The sequence below is a fragment of the Euphorbia lathyris genome, chromosome 3 (assembly GCF_963576675.1).
Source record: "Euphorbia lathyris chromosome 3, ddEupLath1.1, whole genome shotgun sequence".
Classification (NCBI taxonomy): domain Eukaryota; kingdom Viridiplantae; phylum Streptophyta; class Magnoliopsida; order Malpighiales; family Euphorbiaceae; genus Euphorbia; species Euphorbia lathyris.
Window position 1 is genome coordinate 16,961,767 of NC_088912.1, and position 24,821 is coordinate 16,986,587.

The window sequence follows — 24,821 nt, forward strand, 5'->3', positions numbered from 1 at the left end:
ACTTCCTACTAACCAGGAATTATGTCAGAGGAAAAGCTGACACAACCTTGTTTATTAAGAAAAAGGGGAAACATACCTTACTTGCACAAATATATGTGGATGATATAATATTTGGTGCTACTGACGAATCTTTATGCCAAGAGTTTAGCAAACAGATGCAAACTGAGTTCGAAATGTCTATGATGGGTGAACTCAGCTTCTTCCTTGGACTTCAAATAAAGCAAGGTAAGAATGGCATATTTATTAGTCAGTCTAAATACGCTAAGGAAATGTTAAAGAAGTTCAGCATGGAAGAATGCAAACAAATATCAACCCCCATGGGTACTGATACTGTCCTATGCAAGGATGAAAAGAGTAAGTCAGTTGATAGCAAACTCTATAGAGGTATGATTGGTTCCTTACTCTACCTCACTGCTAGTAGACCTGATATTCAATACTCAGTATGTTATTGTGCTAGATATCAAGCTGACCCCAGGGAATCTCATCTAATTGCTGTAAAAAGAATTTTTAGATATTTGCAGAGCTCAGTTGATGCAGGTTTATGGTATCCAGCCTCAAATGACTTCACACTCATTGGATACACTGATGCTGACTATGGACGAGACAAGCTAGAACGCAAAAGTACATCAGGAGGATGTCATTTTCTTGGAAGTTGTCTAGTATCATGGATTAGCAAGAAGCAAGCATCAGTTGCCCTGTCTACAACTGAAGCTGAGTACGTTGCTGCTGGAAGCTGTGTTGCTCAAGTCCTATGGATAAAGCAACAGCTCGAGGATTATGGAGTAACAACGAAGAAAATAGAGATCAAATGTGACAATAAGAGTGCCATTGATCTATCAAAGAATCCTATCCAACACAGCAGGATGAAGCATGTCAGCATAAGGCATCACTTCATCAGAGATCACGTACTAAAGGATGAGATTAAGCTGACCTATGTGCCAACAAATGAACAGCTTGCAGATATCTTCACTAAACCTTTGGATCGTGAACAATTCAATACACTGAGGGAAGCCATTGGTATGTCTAATCCTCTTCAATAATCTAAAGTAGTTGAATAAATGTTGAGTAATTGTCATGCTGACCAACTACTAGATATTGAGCCTAATAGTCTATGCTGAGTTAATACAAATGCCTAGAAAAGATTCTGTGCTGAGTAGATAGATATATTGAGGAATCATCCTATGCTGAGTGAATATACATATGTTGTGAATACTGAGTCACTTAGAGATAGGAAATCCATCATCATAGAATTGAATACTCAGAATAACAAACGGTTCGAATTATGGCAAACCGGGCAAATATCCACTTGCACCAATACACCATAACACGTGTAACAAATCATACCTAGGAAAATGCGAGTAATGATGAAAACCCATGCGCCGAACCTGTCATAAATGACAGAATCCTTGTCGATTAGAGTCCCAAGATAAGAACGGCCAGTACATTAATGACTGATGTGTCTATAAATGGCGAAAAGAGTCCCCATTCATTGTTTTTACGCTTACAAATCGCCAGAAATCAAAATCTTCCCCTTCTCCCTAAATCTTAAAAACCCCTCTCGATAACAATGGCTTCCGGCAAGAACGAAATCCCTAACCTCACCACTCAGACTGGCCAAACATCTGGCAAACCCACTCAAGCTGACATAGCTGGGTCTTCAAAGCAAATCGAAAGGAATATGATCAAAGTGCACAAAAGGGTTGGAAATCTGGAAGTATTGAAGTGCAGATGGTTTTCTCAAAGTTTCATCGCCTCTAAGAAACCCTTCTGCGAATGGATTAAGCAAAACAAATGGACCGGTCTCTTCTCTCTCGCCGGAAAGGTATATCCCAGACTGGTCAGAGAATTTTACTCCAACTTGTGCGTCGATGAGGATGATGCTGACTACCTGGAGACCACAATAAAAGGCCAGAAAATCACCATAACCCCTGCCTACCTCGCTACATTGCTAAACCTGCCAAACGAGGGCATAGAGTTCAGAACAACAAAGGAGAAAGTCCCCAAAGAAACCCTTGACAAAATCAAAGGATTCTGCAAGCCCAATGATCACAAAGGGGAGATACCAAGCACATGTATGGGGCAAGATCAAAAGATGGCTCACTATATACTGACCAACTTCATCCTCCCTAAGCTCGCCTCAGCCTCATCTGCCTCCAACTTCGAACAGTGCTTCATATGGCACATGTTGACCTATACTCCACTCAATATGCCCGTCTTTTTAGTGGGGGCCTTTCAACGCAGTGCAAAGAAACTCAGGCTGGGCTCCTTGGTCACCAAGATCATCGAAGACAAACAGGTTGAAACAATAGGCGAAACTGACTCCTTAGGGACTGAAATCACAGCAGCTCTGTTGATTGGATTAACATACAATCAACCACTGAAAGGATATGAAGAAGCTGCTAATGATGATGCTGAGTTAAACGTTGAGCCTGAAAATGAGCCAGAAACAGAAGTGGAAGTTCCTGCTGAGCAACCTAAAGAGAAGAAGATGAAGAAGAGAAAGGCCAGTGAAACCTGTGCCAAAGACATCCATGATGTCCCAAGGAAGGTAAGATTGATGTCTAAAGAAAAGGTCAAAACTGACAAAGCAAAAGAAGGAGCTGAGTCAGCAGAGAAGAAGAAAAGGCATGAAGAAGAAGAAGAAACTCCTGAATCTCCTTTGAAGAAGAGGAAGAGAATTGAGTCCATAAGAACAGTTGAAGCTGATCCCGTAGATTGGGTTGTATCAACCCAAGATCATGAAAAAGACAAGGAAGCCGCTGCTGAGCAAGAGACTCATACTGAGCAAGAGACTCATGCTGAGTATGAAGAAAATGCTGATATGGAGCAGCCTCAGGAAGGAATAGAGCAAGAAACTGAACATGTTGATAACACTGTTCCTACCAGCACTTTGCCGCAGAGTCCGGTCCCCAATCAAGATAATCAAGCTGGCCAACATCAAACTCCTCCACCACCAGGGCAAATTCCATCCACCGACCCAAACACGACCAAGTTTGACTACTTGAACGCTACTGAGTCAGGCAGACAAATCATTGCCTCTGCTCAATCTCTGCTTCAAGAGTTGAACCCTACTCAAGCTGAAACTGCAAATTCCAATCCTGAATCTTCCCAACTGCCCACAGTCACTCAGCTTCTGAATGAAATAAAAGGGCTGAAGGACCTGATCAGCATAATGACCTCCATTCAAACTTAGCAACCACGACAAGATCACATCACAAAGCTGTCTGAATTGGTTCTTACAATGGTCAATTATTTGAACTCCCTTGAAGGTAAAGTTCAACACTTATCTGAAATAAATTCAGGACATGCTACTTCTACTGACCTCCAAGGGCTCTTCACCAAGCTCACTCATGAATTAGCCAAGTCCAGTTCATCTACCAATGCTGAGTTAGTCACCAATGCTGAGCTTCAAGATTGCTTTACCAAGCTTCATGCTGAGCTGACCCACACACGTGACTTAGTATCTTCCTCCTCACAATGTACCATCGATCAACTGAGTGAAGCTGTTCGTCTGCTCAACCTTCACAAAACACCAATGGAAGTTGACCCAGTCTCCAACAGCGAACTCTTAAGTTTTTCAAAGGCCATCATGAAGGAGATGAGAATCAATAATGCCCAGCGCATATTCTACGACTCTGCGTTGCTTAAAATGTATCACCAATCCTTTGGTCAACTTACAAGTTCCCTCACCTGGCTGAGCAAATCTCATGAATGTCTGCTCAGCATGATCAGCAGTTCCCTTCGGGTTCCTCCACGTGTCCAGTGTGACAGTGTTCCTATCATTGACGGTCTGCGTGAAAGTACTTCGAGACTCCAGCGCTACGCAACTCATCTTTCCGCTCATGCTCGCACTGACACATTTGTGTATAAACCTGATGATGGCAAAACGGGGGAGACAAGTAGAACTCAGCCTGCAGATTATGCCTCAATGAGCAAAGATAAAGGCAAAGGAATAGCTAAAGCTGATCAAAAGAAGAAGAAGTAGATAAAGTCCACTAGATGTGTAGAACTTAGCATAGCAATTTTCAGAAATGTGCTTATCCTTTTTTTATCTATACTAAGTCCTATTCTTCTCAATATAAGTTGATTAAACTAAAATTGAACAAACAAGAAGTAAGGCATACTCAGTATATATGAGGAAATAGACTGAGTAACATATTTTTGAAAACTGACTTACATTCCCACAAAGTAAAATATCTTAAGAGTAAACGATTCAGAATTAAGACAAGATGTGCAAATCTTACGGGGGAGTCATGTCAAAAATATCAATCATGGGGTAACTTATAACTGAGTTCCATAACTATGTATTTTGCCAACATCAAAATGGGGGAGTTTGTTGAAACACCTTTCCACAAGATTTTGATTTGACAAAATCATCCATGATTAAGAGGCAATTAAATTTAAATGCTTTGATTTAATTGTACTAATGAGTTTGTTCAATATTGAGTGCAAATATATATATATATATATAAAGTAAGACAGGTTAAAAGTCAGCATAAAGCCAAAGCTGAGTGAAATGGAACTCAGCATGGGAGAACAAAGAAGCTGAGTAGAGTAGAACATGCATCATAAGCTTCCTTCTAAATCACCCGAACAAAGCTGACCAAAGCAGAAGACTCCTTCTTGAGAAAACATAGAGAACGGAGCTGACTAAGAAATACCTCAGCATGAAACTTGTACATTCGACAGATACGAACGAAGCTGAGTTACAGTCAGAATAAGAATGAAGGATTCGTTGACAAGAAGACAAAATCTGCCGATCCTCTGCACCAATAATTGAAACCTCAAAAATATAGAAGTCTAATTCTAAGAATCATGGGTCTATGGATTATTGGTAAAAGACAACTGATACAAAAGACAAGTCTGATACAAGAAGACAAAGATCTGACGCCTGAAGCAAACAGAGAAAGGAAATGGCGGAACAGACTGAAGCTGACCAGAAGATGTCTGCTAAAAGAGTCGTTTTGGACTTAACGACTAAATCACCTCAAATGATTTCAATCACCAGAAATTCATCTATAAAAGGACAATGGTGGTTCTTGGATAAAATACAACTACAGAAGCAACAAAAAGAAAAATCCAAGAGAGAAAGATATTCAAAGCACTCAAAAACAAGAAAGATCTTACACCAACTTTTCTATTCTTTGTGTAAATGCTAGATTGATTGTCTGTAATCATCTAAAGTGTTCTTTACCTGAAAAAGAACAAGTGTGTAATCAATAGTAATATTGAGAGGTATGTACTGAGTGCTTGGTTGTACGCATTCAGTGGTAGAAAAATCTAAGTACTGGGTTGTAGTGCTTAGTAGGAGTTGAGTAGACGAATAGAGGACGTACTCTTGCATACTCACTGCCTTGTAAAGGGTTTTGTGCTCTACCTTGAAAGAGCTCAGTATTGGATTGAAAATCCCAGGAGGAACTGGGGACTGGACGTAGGCAGAGAGGCCGAACCAGGATAAGTCGTGCTGAGTAACTTCTGAACTCTCTCTCAATATATATATATGTATGTGCATGTATTGTTAGTTATATTTACTCAGCTTATAAATTGTTAAAACTGAAACTGAGTAAATCTGAGTGCTGAGCTGGAAGCTGACCACAACAGTGTCAATTCCCAACTCACAAGTAAAGCAGTCTTAGTCAGCATCGTACTAAAACTGCCTTATTATACAATCAGCCGTGCTGACCAAAAGCTGAGCTGACTAACTCCTAAAATAACTTCAGGTCAGCATAATCAAAACGCAAAAAAGTTATATTAGTTCCTAACCCCCCCTTGGAACTAATTACTAGGGACCAACAGAAGGTACTCTTTTATACTCAGTAGCTATTATAAAAGGTTTGTGCTCTACCTGAAAGAGCTCAGTAGTGGATTCAAAAAGCTCGGAAGGATTCCGGGGACTGGACGTAGGCAAAGAGGCCGAACCAGGATAAGTCTGCTGAGTAATATCTTTCTAACCCTTTACTCCTTTATATTGCTTGCTGTGTATTGCCTAGTAAAACGCTAAAAAGAACATACGCTAAGTTGAGTGATCTGAGAGCTGAGTTCAGGAATAGACTTAAGTGCTATCTCCTGACTCACGATAGAAGCAGTTTTAGTCAGCAGTTGACTAAGCTTGCCTCTTATCTTACTCAGCATCACTGTGCTAAAGGACTTGACCAAGTTTTAGTTAAAAATATAAGTCAGCCTTAACATGAAAATTTTAAATAGTTCCTAACCCCCCTTGGAACTAACTTTGTCACGTTACACGGGACCAACAAATCGTACCATTGTTGCTTTGCCTTTACCGCCCCTCTCACGATCCATGCTTTGGTTGAGAAATTAGTCCGGATTTGATCGAATAGAGTTTATGGTGTTTGAGAGGTTTTGGAATTTTTGAAAAACATAAGAATGGTTATTGATTTATAACTCTAGAAGGAATTCAGTTTATGAAATGATAATTGTGTTTCATCTTTTACTTGTTTTGTTTTTTGTTTATAATCCTAATTCATTACGATAAGTCGAGGAGTTAGAATCGTTTATCTAAAATATATTAAGTCACTTAATCCTAGATTGAGAGATTGGATTAAGAATATTATCCAATAAAATTGTATGAGATTGAAAATATTAACAATTGCATATACTGTTGAATATGAACTAGTATTTTGGGCTATGCATGTCACAAATCATAGAATTAGTTTAGATTAGAACATTTAAGTTAGATAAATTCAATTACAAATTAATGATCTTCTATAAACCTCGAGAAAACGAATAAAGAAACAATATAATTTAAGTATCAATTGCGTTCTCTGTGGGATCGATTTATTACTACAAGCGAGACCGTGCACTTGCGGAATTCGGCTAACATCATCGAGGAGAGGAATATCAAGCTAAGGTGGATGAGCATCAGATAGATCTCCAATTTAAAGTTGGAAATGAGGTAATGGTGCATTGTTATCGTCGTAATTTATAGCATTTTTAGTATTTAATTACTAGTTATTTTGTACCATTTTAATAAATTTTAATAATGGTTTTTGTATATTTTCTCCATTTTATGTATCTAAGCCAATTTGTGTGTTTTTTAGGCACTTTCGTAAGGTTTTCGGCATAAATAACCAAGTTGGGGCTTAAGGCGGCAACTCAGGAGTAAAAGGGACTAGAAAAAAGGAGTTTTAGTGACACCCAGCGTGCACGTCGTCGCGGATAGGTGTTGTAAGATAAAGTCTAATTGTTCACACTAGGACACATTTGACACATTTTCGTATTTTCAACTTATCTCCCTCACACAGACTCGGATTGATGCGATTCAAAATGCGTTGGAAAGCTAAGAGAAAGATGAACAAATGACTAATAATAATCATCTCCAAGTTCGAAGTGAATTAGGCCCATAAAATTATCTAAAGTTGATGAATATGTTGAAGCCTAAGATTCCTTTCACACCTTTACACATTTCAACTCCTAAATTATTAAAATCTTCCACCATGCTCTCTTAAATGCTAAATTCAGAAAATTAGGGAGTGGGAGGCCATAAGGATGACTTGGTCTTTGGAATTATGTATGCCATTTTACTATAAAAGGAGGTCTTGGGTGTCATTTGAAGATACACCAAGCTCAGGCTTAATTTCTCCCTCTATAATGTTATTTTGCTGATTTTTCTCTTCAAAAATCAGTTGTTTGTGTTGTTTGTGTTGTTATTATGCTCAAGTTGTTGTTTGTGCAAGAGTTCATTCAATAAAAGTAAGTTTTAAGTTATCGAAGAAGTTCATTCGACAATCGTCATTACGGTTTCTTCTAAACTTTAATCTCTTTTATTACTATGAACTCTATTACCTATCTTTTTAAGGTGTGTTTTAATCTAACCATGGGCTAAAACCTACTTAACTAAGGCTAAAAGCGGATCTTAACCTTAATTATGTGGTAATTATGTTTAACCTATTTAAGTTGTGTTTATCATTTTTTAAGAACTAACTTATGATTCTTAATGCTTGTAGGAGATGGGCCAACTCTCTACTTGAATATAATTAATCGTTTATATTGACCGTGATTAAATTGATTAATCGAAATTCATAAGTTGGACCTAATGACCATTTAGTGTGGCTTATTGGTTTTCCAAGGTTTTTTTCATGAATCTTATTGCAAATCTTAGATTTATTACTTGAGCCGGACCAAGGGAAAGTAATAAATCGAAGGTTTGGAACTAAGAAAACTTAATGCTTCTTTGGATTAATTACTTGAGCCGGACCAAGGGAAAGTAATTAATCGAAAGTTTAGAACTAATTACTCGAGCGGTTTTTCTTGAATCTTAAGTAATCACTTTAGCCGGACCAAGGTAAAGTAGGTTAAAAAGGTTTAGGTTAATAAAAATTAATGCTTCTCTTGATTAATTACTTAAGCCGGACCAAGGGAAAGTAATTAGTCGAGAGTTTAGAACCAATCTCGAGAACTATTAGTTAATAAGAAAAAAATCGCCATCTTAAAAAGGATAAAACAACTTAAAAGGGGTTAAGTGTTATTACTAAGAAAAGAGGTTAAGTGAAGCTAGAAGCCTTAGTTTCTTTCATTATAAGTATTCTCTTATCTAATTTTTTCTAATTTTCATTTCACTTGTTTATTAAGTCTTAACTTGGTACCCACCAAACTCTACCTTTCGATTGTTTAAATAATAGTTAGTGAGCAAAAAGATTAGTACTTATAATCACCATCCTCGTGGGAACGATACTCTACTTTCACTTTATTACTTGATACACGACTAAGGTACACTTGCCTTCACATGCACGTATACGTAAAACGCGCATCAAGTTTTTAGCGTCGTTGCCGGGGATAGTAGAATTATAATATTAAGCTAGTCAAACTTCTATTAATTTAGACGTTTTATTTTTTGTTTTATGAACACAAGAAGTATAAGTTGGCCTTTATTATTACCCGATCCTGAAATTGAGCGCACTTTCCACATGAAGTTGGCTAATCGAAGAGCAAACATGACACAAGAGGAACGTTCCATCATGGATCTACTCACTCCGAACCGTTTGGACATGAATTCAAGTATCGTGGAACCTACCATTGGAGCAAATAACTTCGAGATCAAGCCGACAATGATCCAACTTATACAAAACTCTGGTCAATTTGGCGGAGATCCGAGAGAAGATCCAAACTCCCATTTAAATAAATTTGTTAAACATTGTTCTATGCTTAAGCAAAATGGGGTACCACCAGAAGCTATTAAACTAAAATTGTTTTCTTTTTCTTTAAGGGATGATGCATCTGACTGGTTGGATTCTCTCGAGGCCGGATCCATTGGGACATGGGATGAGTTAGTTAAGAAATTCTTAGCTAAGTACTTCCCTCCATCTAAAACGGCGATGTACAAAAATGAGATAAGTTCTTTTCGCTAAACTGAGAGAGAGACACTATATGATGCGTGGGAGCGATTCCATTGACTATTGAAGAAATGCCCACATCATGGATTTGAGAAGTGGCAATAGGTTAGTATTTTCTATAATGGTTTATCTTTTGCTAACTGTGCCACAATTGATTCCGCTGCAGGTGGAAACATCCTTAAGAAGACCCAAACGAAGGCTTATGATTTAATCTAAGAATTGGCGGAAAGGTGCTCTCATTGGCAAGCGGAGAAAAACCTCGAAACAAGAGTGGGAATATATTTGGTTGATTCGTCATCAAGATCCGGCATTGATGAGTTAAATAAAAAATTGGATCTATTAATGGCTAATTGGTTAAGGATATTTTTCAGGATAACATGTTTGAAGACCCATTGGAAAAAGTAGTGTTAAATGGTCTCGGGTTGAATCAAGAGGAGGTCGTGATAGATCAAGAAATAAAAGATACAATTGCCAACTTGAATCATGACCCCGAGGACTGCATGTGGATCCGTGATCAATATGAGAAACTCGTTCGAGAGGACAAACCGAGACCCAAATCATCATTGGAAGAGCCACCCGAATTAGACCTTAAACCCTTACCATCTCATTTGAAATATGCATTTTTAAGTGAAAACTCAAACTTACCTGTTGTAATTTCTTCTTCTTTGACAGGTGAAATGGAAGAAAAATTGATTAATGTGCTCAAAGATCACAAGAAAGCTTTCGGATGGACATTGGCGAACATCAAAGGAATAAGCCCTTCTATTTGCACACACAAAATTTTCATGGAAGAACAAGTTAAACCGACGGCCCAACCTCAAATACGCCTAAACCCAAGCATGAAGGAAGTGGTGAAAACTGAAATTCTAAAACTCCTTGATGCAGGTATCATCTATCCAGTCTCGGATAGTAGTTGGGTAAGTCCGGTACAAGTTGTACCTAAAAAGGGAGGTATAACTGTTCAAGCTAATGAAAAAAATGAACTAATTCCGGTAAGAAAGGTAACTGGGTGGCGCATGTGTATTGATTATCGAAAATTGAATGATGCCACCCGGAAAGACCATTTTCCTTTACCTTTCATCGATCAAATGTTTGAAAGATTGTCGGGACATGCTTATATGTGTAATTTAGATGGCTATTCCGGATACATGCAAATCCCGATTGCTCCAAGCGACCAAGAGAAAACAACTTTTACATGCCCATATGGAACTTTTGCCTATCGTAGAATGCCTTTCGGATTATGTAATGCCCCGACTACCTTTCAAAGGTGCATGATGGCAATTTTTGATGACATGATTGGAAACTTCATGGAGGTTTTCATGGATGATTTTTTCGTGTTTGGAAAAACATTTGATAGTTGCTTGCATAACTTGGAACTAGTGCTTAAAAGATGTGAATATACTAATTTGGTTCTAAATTGGGAAAAATGTCAGTTTATGGTTAATGAATCAATTGTTCTAGGCCATAAAGTATCATGTCAAGGCATAGAAGTAGATCCGGCAAAGGTGGAGGTGATTGCAAAATTGCCACCGCCTAATTCTGTTAAGGCTATCTGAAGCTTTCTAGGACATGTATGATTCTATAGGCGTTTCATAAAAGATTTCTCGAAAATTTCAAAGCCATTGACCCAACTGTTGATGAAAGATGTTGAGTTTAACTTTTTTAAGGAATGTTTATCCGCTTTTGAACTATTGAAAGAAAAGTTAATTGATGCACTAATAATGATTAGTCCCGATTGGAGTTTACCTTTTGAACTAATGTGTGACGCTAGTGATTTGGCAGTCAGAGCATGTTTGGGACAATGAAAAGATAAGAATTTTCAACCGATATACTTTGCTAGTAGGACGTTGAATGAAGCACAATAAAATTATACACAACCGAAAAGGAGCTACTAGTAATTGTTTTCTCTTTTGATAAATTCCGTTCTTATCTTGTGCTTTCTAAAGTTATTGTTTACACTGATCATTCCGCACTAAAATATCTCTTATCTAAACAGGATGCAAAACCGAGATTGATCAGATGGGTTCTCCTACTCCAGGAATTTGATTTGGAGATACGAGACACGAAAGGGGTAGCTAATGTGGTTGCCTATCACCTTTCACGATTGGAGTCTGAACCACATAAAATCGACGTGCAAAAAGAGATCAAGGAGTTCTTTCCAGATGAATCATTGTTTAGCGTATCAACATTACTATGGTTTGCCGATTTCGCAAACTTTCAAGCAGGTAATATACTTCCTTACGGGCTCACATACCAACAAAGACGTAAGTTCTTCGCCGAATCAAAACACTATCTATGGGATGAGCCTTTCCTTTTTAAGGTTTGTGGAGACAATGTAATTCGTAGGTGTGTCCCAGAAGAAGAGGTAAGATCTATACTTGAGTTTTGTCACTCATATGAACCCGGTGGCCACCACGGTCCAAACCGTATGGCTGCCAAAGTCCTACAGTGTGAGTTTTATTGGCCTACGATCTTTAAAGATGCATATGAGTTCGTAAAATCTTGCGATAAGTGCCAATGAACGGGTAACATATCACGTAAATACGAAATTCCCCTATCGAGTATATTGGTTTGTGAAATTTTTGATGTGTGGGGCATTGATTTTATGAGTCCTTTTCCGAATTCATTTGGTAACCAGTTTGTGCTTGTTGCAGTTGATTACGTATCAAAATGGGTAGAGGCGATTGCTTCACCTACTAATGATGCTCGGGCGGTTATGAAGTTCCTAAAGAAAAACATTTTTACTAGATTCGGAACACCCCAAGCAATCATTAGTGATGGTGGCACACACTTTTGCAACAAGCAATTTGACCAATTATTGGCGAAATACGGAGTCACCCATCGGGTAGCCACCCCGTATCATCCCCAAACAAGTGGTCAAGTTGAAATATCAAACCAGGAATCAAAGAGCATTTTAGAAAAAACGGTAAATTCATCCCGAAAAGGATTGGTCGATTAAGTTAGACGATGCTTTGTGGGCCTATAGGACGGCTTTTAAAACCCCTATAGGTGCCTCACCGTATCGTCTAGTTTTCGGAAAAGCATGTCACCTACCCGTAGAGCTAGAACACAAGTCTTTTTGGGCTCTAAAGTTTTTAAATTTTGATATGTGTTCTGCAGGAGAAAAACGTTTGATGCAGCTTAACGAACTCGATGAATTCCGCCTTTCGTCATACGAAAACGCAAAATTATATAAAGAACGGACAAAACATTGGCATGACAAGCATATCATTCCACGAACATTCAAACCGGGGGATAAAGTTCTTCTATACAACTCTCGGTTACGACTTTTTTCCGGTAAGTTGAAGTCGAGATGGCACAGGCCGTATGAAGTAACCGAAACATTCCCTTTGAGAGTCGTAGAGGTTCAACAAGAAGGTGTGACACCATTCAAAGTGAACGGAGAACGAGTGAAACTATATGAGGCCGGAGACACGAGCATGAACGATTCCGTCGTATACCTCAATGCCCCGACCACGAGCAACTAGCCACTCAATAACGTCGAGTTGATCGATGTTAAACTTAGTGTTTGTCGGGAGGCAACCCGATATTTCTAACCTCTTTATTTCAATTTTTTTCTTTTTATCATATATTCAATAACTAAATAAATAAAGATATATATATATATATATATATATATATATATTAAAATAAATAGAATAATAGATAATGATCTTATTAATTAGTAAGAAAAAAAAGAAAAAAAAAGAAAATATAATAAAAACTAAATAAATCAATTAATTAATTTAAAAAACAAAACAAAAAAAGTTACAGATACATTTCGTCGAGACGTGTCTCGACGAGATGAACAAGTTCCAGAGAGTCAAGACTCTCTAGAACTGTCTATCTCGACGAGATGCATCACCATCTCGTCGAGACTGGTTAAGTTTTAATTTAATTCTACCCCTATGTACGCCGTCCCCTCCCTTTCTATTTTTATATTCTTTTCCTTTTCTTTCTCTTTTTCTCTTCTTTGTATGAACCCTCCTTATTTATTTATTTCTTTTCTTTTCTTTTCTTTTTCTTTCTTTTTCTTTTTCTTTTTCTTTTTCTTTTTCTTTTTATTTTATTTTCTAACCCTTTTTTTTTTGTAGCTCTCAAATCCACCCCTCCCTTCATCTCCGGCGACTTTTCCGGCGAACACATCCATTAAAACATCTAAATTCTACCTCAAATCAACCCCGAACACTCTAATCCTCACAGTTGCCTTAGACAGGGAGTTCTTCTATCCTTTACTTTTTGCTTTAGTGTTATTTCGCATTTTGGGACTAAACGCTACACTAATGGGGGATGAGAGTAAATGATAGAACATTATCTTTATTTTCAGTAATTGTTATTATCATACGTTTATTTTTACTTTTGTGTTAATTTGCACCTTATTTTTACTACCTTTATTTTTACTATCTTTATTTAGCTTTTAAATAAATGTTTTTGTTAAATAATTTTGAATAAAAGCCCCATTCTAAAAGTGTTGCTTTAATCAAACAAAAAAATCAAACAAATATAGAATAAATGTTAAATTTTGATAGGATGAAATTTTATTTGAAAATCTTAAATTTTGTAAACGAATTTTGGACTATTTTGAACACGTAAAATTTTTTCCATTACACTCAGTATTTAACAAATCGATATTTACATTTTGAGGAAGAAAATTGAGTTAATTGACACACATTACCATTCCAAAGTGAGTTTTTGAACCTAATTTAAAAAGCATTCACTAATGCTTCATTTTTTCTCACGAGTGTTCCATAATTACACGAAACTTGAGAATTTGCATCAAATACCGGTCAAAACCTCACACGTCTAGCTCAAAACACGACATGATTAAGGTCTTCCTTGTTTTACCCCCACATTTCAAACTCGAAATAGTAGCCCACCATAAACACATTCTCCGTCGTTCACCCCTTTGAGCCTAGACATTCCATTCATTTCACCACGTTACAAGCCGCATTCCCTTCATAAATACCATTTTTGTTCTCCCTAAATTTACGGGTAATTAGTAACCAATATGATTGAGATGATGATTCACAATAAATATGAAATTCAGACAAACACTTCTACCGATATATAACGGTTATACCTATCTATTTTCGTATATTCCATACTTTCTATATATATACATATAAATAAAATTCATATCGATATATATATATATATATATATAAAGTCAAAAAATAAAAAAAGAGAAGAAAAAATAAATAAAATAAATAAATAAAATATATGGTATCATATATATATATATATATATATATATATAAAAGAGAGATTTCCGTTACAAAAATTTTGAATTTCTGAAAGACAAAATCTCTTTTGTGAATCTATCAAATAATTACCCGTGAATTTATTTACCCACAAATCTCCTCTTCTCCATACCTTTACCTTCAACCAACATTACAACCCGCTAAAGACCTTTTGATCGTGTTTATAGTCGGTCGCGTTTGGTAAAGATTTGGCCATGCAAATTTTTAATAGTTAGTGTTTTTGTCGGATTTGAGCGAAAAATTCAATGTCCTAAACACTTGAGTGTAAGAGTGACTTCCATGCGAGGTGTTTAAATTGGTTCAATTTTATTCAACACAATGAAAAATATCCATTTGGAAAATAAGAGTGTAAAAACAAATCATTTTATCCAAAGAAATAGTCTGAGATTTGAATATAGAATTTTTGCTCATTTTTTATTAAAATAATTCTTGTCTTTACGTTAACTTATTCGACGATAAATTTTGTTTTCAGCTTTTTTTTTACTTGAGGACAAGCAAAGCTTAAGTTTGGGGGTGTTGTTATCGTCGTAATTTATAGCATTTATAGTATTTAATTACTAGTTATTTTGTACAATTTTAATAAAGTTTAATAATGGTTTTTATATATTTTCTTCATTTTATGTATCTAAGCCAATTTGTATGTTTTCTAGGCACTTTCGCAAGGTTTTCGGTACAAATAACCAAGTCGGTGGTTAAGGTGGCAACTCAGGAGTAAAAGGGACCAGAAAAAAGGAGTTTTAGTGACACCCAGCGTGCACTTCGTCGCGGATAGGTGCTGTAAGATAAAGTCTAATTGTTCACACTAGGACAGATTTGACACATTTTCGTATTTTCAACTTATCTTCCTCATACAGACTCGGATTGATGCGATTCAAAATGCGTTGGAAAGCTAAGAGAAAGATGAACAAATGACTAATAATAATCATCTCCAAATTCGAAGTGCATCAAGCCCAGAAAATTATCCAAAGTTGATGAATATGTTGAAGCCTAAGATTCCTTTCACACCTTTACACATTTCAACTCCTAAATTATTAAAATCTTCCACAATGCTCTCTTAAATGCTAAATTCAGAAGATAAAGGAGTGGGAGGCCATAAGGATGACTTGGTCTTTGGAATTATGTGTGCCATTTTACTATAAAAGGAGGTCTTGGGTGCCATTTGAAGATACACTAAGCTTAGGCTTAATTTCTCCCTCTATAATGTTATTTTGCTGATTTTTCTCTTCAAAAATCAGTTGTTTGTGTTGTTGTAATTGTTGTTATTGTGCTCAAGTTGTTGTTTGTGCAAGAGTGCATTCAATAAAAGTAAGTTTTAAGTTATCGAAGAAGTTCATTCGACAATCGTCATTACGGTTTCTTCTAAACTTTAATCTCTTTTATTACTATGAACTCTATTACCCATCTTTTTAAGGTGTGTTTTAATCTAACCATGGGCTAAAACCTCCTTAACTAAGGCTAAAAGCGGATCTTAATCTTAATTATGTGGTAATCACGTTTAACCTATTTAAGTTGTGTTTATCATTTTTTAAGAACTAACTTATGATTCTTAATGCTTGTAGGAGATGGGCGAACTCTCTACTTGAATATAATTAATCGTTTATATTGACCGTGATTAAATTGATTAATCGAAATTCATAAGTTGGACCTAATGACCATTTAGTGTGGCTTATTGGTTTTCCAAGGTTTTTTTCATGAATCTTATTGCAAATCTTAGATTTATTACTTGAGCCGGACCAAGGGAAAGTAATAAATCGAAGGTTTGGAACTAAGAAAACTTAATGCTTCTTTGGATTAATTACTTGAGCCGGACCAAGGGAAAGTAATTAATCGAAAGTTTAGAACTAATTACTCGAGCGATTTTTCTTGAATCTTAAGTAATCACTTTATCCGGACCAAGGTAAAGTAGGTTAAAAAGGTTTAGGTTGATAAAACTTAATGCTTCTCTTGATTAATTCCTTGAGCCGGACTAAGGGAAAGTAATTAGTCGAGAGTTTAGAACCAATCTCGAGAACTATCAGTTAATAAGAAAAAAATCATCATCTTAAAAAGGATAAAACAACTTAAAAGGGGTTAAGTGTTATTACCAAGCAAAGAGGTTAGGTGAAGCTAGAAGCCTTAGTTTTTTTCATTATAAGTATTCTCTTATCTAATTTTGTCTAATTTTCATTTCACTTGTTTATTAAGTCTTAACTTGGTGCCCACCAAACTCTACCTTTCGATTGTTTAAATAATAGTTAGTGAGCAAAAAGATTAGTACTTATAATCACCATCCTCGTGGGAACGATACTCTACTTTCACTTTATTACTTGATACACGACTAAGGTACACTTGCCTTCATAGGATTAGTTTAGATTAGAACATTTAAGTTAGATAAATTCAATTATCAAATTAATGATCTTCTATAAACCTCGAGAAAACGAATAAAGAAACAATATAAGTTAAGTATCAATTGCGTTTTCTGTGGGATCGATATCTTTTATTACTACAAGCGAGACCGTGCACTTGCGAAATTCGGCTAACATCATCGAGGAGCGGAATATCAAGCTAAGGTGGATGAGCATCAGATAGATCTCCAATTTAAAGTTGGAGATGAGGTAATGGTGCATCTAAGCAATGAGAGACTTGTTAGTGTCCCGAGTAGTAAGCTCCGACTGAGGAAATACGGTCCTTATAAGGTAACAAAGAAGGTGAATGCAAATGCTTATCATATAACCCTCCCTAATTGGCTCGATAAGATGTCAACAACTTTGAATGTGCGAGATCTAAGCCCATAGAAATCAGATGGTCCTTTTGCAACTGCCAAGGACAAGTCGGGGTCCAACTCCTTTGAAGAAAGGGAGAATAATGTGGGCATCTTACGTGGAAAACTAAGACAATAAGGGCAAGAATCTCACACGGTGTGTTCCATCAGCCACGTGCCGTGTGAGCCGAGGAGCTACTGAAGGAAGTGGCAGGACGGAGCCCACACAATGTGTGGATAAGGGCACACAACGTGTGGAGTGCTTAAAAAAACCCTGAAATTCAAAATGTAATCCATACGACGTGTGACATACCCACACATCGTGTGAACTTGTGAGGATGGAGATTTGATTCGAAGCATTAATGGAGCTAGGATTTCATATCTGAGGCTAATTTTAGCCTTACGAAGCTAGGCTGCCTTAGATCAAGGCCACACGGCGTGTCACACACCCACACGCCATGTGGAGATGACTTACACGCCAAGGTGAACTGGGGAACAAGAGATGCCATCCTCTTATTTACTGTTTATGCCATTACCTTATTTATTGTTTTTCCACTACGCTTATTATCCTAATTGCCATTTGGCCACCTATCCCTATCTCCATTCTAATCATATCTTTAACGTATTGAGTTGTAATCCTAGTTGAGATACTTTGATATTTTTGCATACTTTTATTAGAGGTATATAAGCCTTATTTTTTTTATTGACGAAACTTATATGAAATCAATCAAAATTAGCTCCCATTGGAGCTTGAGTTACTGTTCTATTAGGATTAATGTGGAGTTACTTATTTAATGACAGGCGAGTGGATGTAATTACAGACTTCAAAAACTGGTTGAGTTTCCTCAATTTCACCCCATAACTGATCTCGAAGATTTCTGCTACATTATGGTCCATTTGGAGGCACAAAAATGAAGTTTTTTGGAAAAATAAAAGGAGCAGCCCTACGCAGATTTTGTCATCCGGTCTTCTGGCATACGATGAGTGACTTAAGGCTCAGATCCCCTCTGGTAGCCCAGTCCCTATAACAGCCACAAACACATCAGTTTGGCGTAAACCAACTGAAGGAAAATTTTAGATGCTGGCATCTTCAAAGAAGCAGGGTAGAGTTCATTCGGTTTTCTCATTAGAGATTACCAAAGTGAATGTATCATAGTGAGTCATGGAGCACTAGGCAGACTATTTGATCACAGCCTATCTGAAGCCCTTGCAATTCAGGAAGCCCTTTACTGGTTGAAGAATTCATTTCGAGAATCTGTGGAGATTCAATCTGACTGCTTGCAAGTTGTTAATTTATTAAACCACACTGTGCCTTTTGAGGTCATTTTATCTTGTGTTAGTATCTTAAAAGAGTTAGTTAATTGCACAGTCTTTTATGTAAAACGTTCAGCGAATTCGGCCGCTTATCTCTTAGCTAAGGCGGTCAATTCTTAATCTATTCATGATATGTGAACATGTCCACTACTTTATTTCAATATTGTTATTTCTTCCGAAATAATTAGAAAGTGTTTTATTTTAAAAAAAAAATTCTTCAAACTAATCTTAAGAATCTTAAGAAGAAACTATTTGTTTGTTTAAATCAAAACCTTCTCATTCAATCCGTATCACCCTATAGATGCTCTTATTGGCTGCTGTCTAAAAAGCTAAAGACAGAAACAAAAACAAAACCGTCCAACATATTAAATGTTTTAACCTTTTTATCAATTATGTCTTGCAATGATCATTATATGATGCACACAATAATGACCAATTGTTTTTCTTTTTATCCCATAGCCAAATAATTCAAAATATTCATAAATTATAAAATAGAATAAGATTCAAATATGTTCCTAACAGGTAAATGGCATCCATGACCACTGAACTTTATCCATTTTAACATTGTAATCATTGAACTTCAATATTTAACGGTATAACTACTGAACTTTACACTTTTTAACATTGGTGGCCACTCAACACCTCAAAACGACCATTGACGGCCTCAAAATACAAAATTCAAAGAGTTGATGATATTCTATGGAACTTTAATTCTTGAAAATTTTCGTTTTGAGGTCATTTAATTATTGTTTGGTTAGGAAAGATAGTGAATTTTTAGAGAGAGAAAACTCCAAAAAATGTGAGTTTGGAAAATAAAAAATGTAGTTTCATGGAAAATGTCATTCTGAACAACTTTAATTCTTGAATATTTTCATTTTGAGGAGTTATTTAAAGTTGATTGACTACCAGTGTTAAAAAATTTCAAATCCAGTACCCATACTGTTAAGAATTGAAATTCAATAGCCACAATGTTAAAATGAGTAATGTTCAATGACTGTAATTTAAAATGCATATATAATTCCTACTTAAAAAGCTTAATACATCTTTATACACATAAAAAAAAAAAAAAATACATGGTTTTCACCCGAACTTATCTAAAAAAAACTTGATTACCATTTTGAAAGTGTTCTGATAGTCTCATCAACTTACATAAAATATCTAGTTAGCCTTTTGAACTTACGTAAAATGTAATAACTTAATCACTCGGTTGTAAAAAAATAAAAATAAACTGCATGTAGAATTGTATTGTGCGTGCCCTAAAATGTTATTATATAATTCACATAATAAATTAAAATAGAAATTTTTACTTCCTCAACTATAAAACTTATATTCTCTAATATTATAACCACATACACTGACCCTGATGATTTTACGTTTTTTAAGACGTGTGCAATATATCTTCAAAGTCAATCAGTTTTTTTTGGATAAGTTCAAGTGACAAATGATGTATTAAACTTTTAAAAAAATTATTTATAGACCATTCCAACTTGAAGCATTTTTGGTTGAGGTTGCATAACCCATAACAAATAAATGAAAGATTTGTGTTTTTTTTTTTCAAGACCAAAAAAGTCTCATTTTGGTCTGTCGGGGTAGGAATGCAAATGGGATGGGGCGGGCGGGGAATGCATTTCTTATCTCAATCCCCGACTAGTCGGGGATTCCTCGTCTCCGTCCCCGTCCCCGCGAGTTAGATGGGGACATATTTATCCCTCATCCACGTTCCCGCGGGGATCTCCATCCCCGTTTAAAAACACTTTTTTCTATTCCACATCTCAGTCTCCGTGAAAAATAACCATTTATATTTTTTAAAAAATAACTATATATTTCTTTTCTCGTCTCCTTTCTAACTATAGGTTTTGTACGAAAGAATTGCATAAACACTATACCTTTAATTTAGTTTAGGTTAGGAAAAATATCCATTTAGTCATTGGCTAATATTTTATTTATTCCATTTAATTTTTTATTTGAAGATAAGTCTATTTAATTTAAGTTAAATGTTATAAATTATAATATTTAACGTATAATTTTAATTATAATGAGGAATAATTGGAGATCCGTCGGGGATTAATGTAGCGGGATCGGGGATCTCCACGGGACGGGGATACCATTCCCCATCCCGTCCAATGGGGATTTTTTTATCGGTGATTCCCTAGCCCCGTTGGGGCGGGTCACCGATGGGGATGGGGAATCCCTGTCCCACTTGCATCCTTAGTCGGGGGCCAGTTTTTTTTTTATATCACTATCTTTGTTCAAAAATATTTTATACCAAAAACACGATTTTAATCACATAGATCTTAATAATCATATAATATTTAGTAATTTATTGTTAAATCTAAACTTATTAGAATCTTACGGTGGAGATTTAACATCCCGAAACTTAAATTTAAGGCCTAATACATCACCAGCTCTTTGAACTTGTCTATAATAGTATATTGACTCCCTAAACTTTGCAAGTGTCTTAACAGCTCCTTGAATTTGATTATTTCGTATCACAAACTCCATGAACTTGTCCATAACAGTATATTAGCTCATTGAACTCTATAAGTGTCTCACCAACTCCCTAAACTTGCTTATTACGTAACAATTAAATACAAAAACTTATTAAACCTAAATTCTAAAAATACATCTTCATCTATTCGAGAGGTAATTTTTTTCTCTTCTCATACCTTTCAACCTATTATAAGAGTTAGTATTGCTGGTTTGAGAGATCGAATTGATGCGGATTGAGAGTTAGTATTATGATTTTTGTATTTAGTTGGTACCGAATAAGCAAGTTTAGGGAGTTGGTAAGACATTTATAAACTTCAGAGAGCTAATCTACTTTTATGGACAAGTTCAGGAAGTGGATGATACAAAATAATCAAGTTCAAGGAGTTAGTGAGACACTTGTAAAGTTCAGAAAGCTAATCTACTATTATGGACAAGTTCAGAGAACTAATAATGTATTAGGCCTAAATTTAATAAGACTAGATCTAACGATAAGTGACTAAGTCATTACTGAGAACACAATTTTGCAATTTAATATGTGAAGGAAATAGTAGAAACGTTAAGGGTAGGTATGGAAATTGTCCTTTATATAATAAATATTTACACAACTTTTTCTTTAAAAAAAGAAAACTTTTCATATAAATTGATTTGCTTTTGTGGCTTATCTCATAGAGGGGGAGAAATGGTTATGAATAGAGAAGAAGAGGAAAGTGGTGGAGAAGCTCTTCATATTCAAAAAGACAACCAACTTGACGCTGGTTAAGGTGCAAAAATACTCCTAACGTTTTGAGTCAGGAGTAATTTTATCCCTAACGTCTAAAATGGTGCAATTTTATTCCTAATGTTTGTAGCTAAGAGCAATTTTACCCCTAACGTTGATAAATTGGGTCAATTTGAGAAATAATCCATCAAACTGTCTTCTCGGTCATGAATCTTGTCATTTACACTTCACACATGCGTTATTTTATCAATAACAAATCACAAACATATGTTGGGATGTGAAAAAACTAAGAAAAAAATATTAAAAATATACTGTCTTTTATACGAATTAGACAAAAAAAAATTCAAAAAATTCACTGAATTTATAAATATTAATCTCCAATTTTATTATTAAATTACAAAAAAAACATTATATCATTTTTTTAAAACAAATTGATATGCAATTGGTGCAAAATAAAGAAAAAGATGACTGTATTTTATAATAGTGTGTGAAATTGATCCATTTTATCAACATTAGGGGTAAAATTGCTCTTGGCTACAAACATTAGAGGTAAAATTGCTCCTGACTCAAAACGTTAGGGGTATTTTTACACCTTAACCCTTATTATTATAAATAACTAGTCAAAAACCCGTGCGATGCACGAGATTTGAAACTTTTATATAGATAAATAAATTGACATATTTATATTTAAGTAATTTTATTTCATGTTATGAATTTTTTTATATTATGTATATTTGAAATTAATATATATTTTTTATTGATAATTCAAATTAAATTAAATTAATTTTGAAAATAATTGATTAATTTTTTATAGAATTTTAATTAAAGGCGAATGATTTATTTATTTTTACAAAATTCAATGATTTGTAATTTTCAGTAATTTTAATACATTTTCGTATTTTTTTATAACTGGAATTCTGTGAAACAATAATAATAAAATAGGAGATTAATTAAGAAATATATTAGAATATAATGAAAAACCAAAAATTGAATTAAACTAGAATTAAAATTAAATATTATATTTATGATACAAAAGAATTACAATCTATGTTAAACAAAAATTGAATTAATCTACAATTAAATATAAATATTATATCTACGATACAAAAGAATTATAATCTATGTTAAAATAGAAGCAACATCAATATATTATAAGCTATATTTCTAATGTGACACATGAAGAAACTTTATCAATTCAATATGTTACATATAAAAAAAAATAAAATTCATAAGAATTAGTTACAAATTCATCTTAATGATAATCATTTTGCTTGATGAAATTTCATGATCACTAAGTATTCTCATTCAATTATTCATTCTGCTACAAACTCTTGAAATATTAACAATTTTGTACAAACCAAATATAATAGTTAAAAACTATATAAGCCAATGTTGCAAAATCAATTATCTCAATATTCTATAATTTATGTACAGTTTTAGGATTTTGAGCATCAAAATTTATTTTTATTTACCTTCATTTTGAATTCATATCTAGCATAATCCAAATTCTTCAAGAATAAATATCTTATCAAGTGTATTAGACGCTTAATCTCTTTGTCTAGGGAACTGGGAAAAAATAACTTCAATTAGAAAACATGGATAAGGTAGCGAGAAGTATAGAACCTGGGTAACAACAGAAATAGATCTAAAAGATGAAACTATAACAACTATTGTTTAATAAAAATAAAACAACAACACAATTGAGAACAAAATAACTACAACATATGAAAAAAAATCGAATAATTACCTTCAAAAATATAATACTATCTATCATGGCCAATTAATATAATGGTGGAATACTATCTATCATGCTTTATATAGAAGTTTATTTACGACTTTTGGATTTTATTTGCTTTGTGTTTTTTCATATTCATGCAACTCTTACTTTCTTTTATTATTTTAATTAATGGGCTAGTAATTATTTAATATATTATAAATACACATATGCTATTTTTAATTAATTAAATCTTTTTAATTTTGATTTTTTACTACGTTGACAACTTATTAAAAAGACCTCTAGAACACTTCTCCTCATTTCCCTCTGCTTCCGCTATTATATATAGTATAGATTTATGATGAGTCATCTTTTTTTTTTATGTAACACATAATTTAGCACTGTTCAAAACCAGGGTCGCCTCAACCGTCTAGGATCAGTGGTGGAACCAGAAATTTAGACTTAAGGGAGCTAATTTTTTACCGTGCGGTTGAGGGTAAATGTTCAAAATCCAACCGTTAGGGTTGGATAGAATTTTTTTAGCCTCCTACACTTTAAAACACCATCGTTTTGATGTGTTCGTTAAACTTTTAAAGTGTCCAACGTGAAAAGAGTAAACATATTCAATTTTCTATTAGACTAGATTCTATAAAATTATAACATTTTTACATTTTTATTTTTAATGTTAAATTTTTTATATTTTTCATAAATTAAAATTTAATTTAGAAATTAAGTTATTTGAATCCTAAAAATAAGAAATTATTTTTTTAATGGAAAAGATATAATAAAAATGAGTTCAAAAGTTTTGTCAAAATAAAAAAGTCCATTTAAATTAATTAATAATTGTAACATATTTTTTATAATGAGGTTGTTGAACCTAGAACCACTTAATTATGAGAATGAATCTTTAACCATCTAAACTACCTTTAAACTTTGATACAATACTACATAGAGTGTATATAAACTAATATTAGGGGGCTACAAGGGGAAAAACAACTGGTACTCAAGGGTGGAGCCGGTGGCTGGAGGGGCTCCAGTCCCCCGGGCCAAATGCTGCTCTGCCCCTGCCTAGGACTTATTTAGGCGTTCGAAATCGAGAATCTGCTCCGATTTTTTCCGATTAGTCCATCTAGGCGTTTTTTGGTTTTAATAGTTTGGGTTCCCCCTACTCCATCTAGAGCGCCTAAACAACGATGGATAAAAATATTTTTTTTTATTGTGAATATATTTTTTT

General features: G+C 34.8%; 1 non-coding gene across 1 annotated transcript; it reads right to left on the reverse strand.

Moving 5' to 3' along the window:
• Nucleotides 1-9,332: 9,332 nt before the first annotated feature.
• On the reverse strand, nt 9,333-9,439 carry LOC136225245 (small nucleolar RNA R71). The gene has a single exon (XR_010686971.1). It is a non-coding gene; the product is annotated as a small nucleolar RNA R71 (small nucleolar RNA).
• Between the last annotated feature and the right edge of the window lie 15,382 nt (nt 9,440-24,821).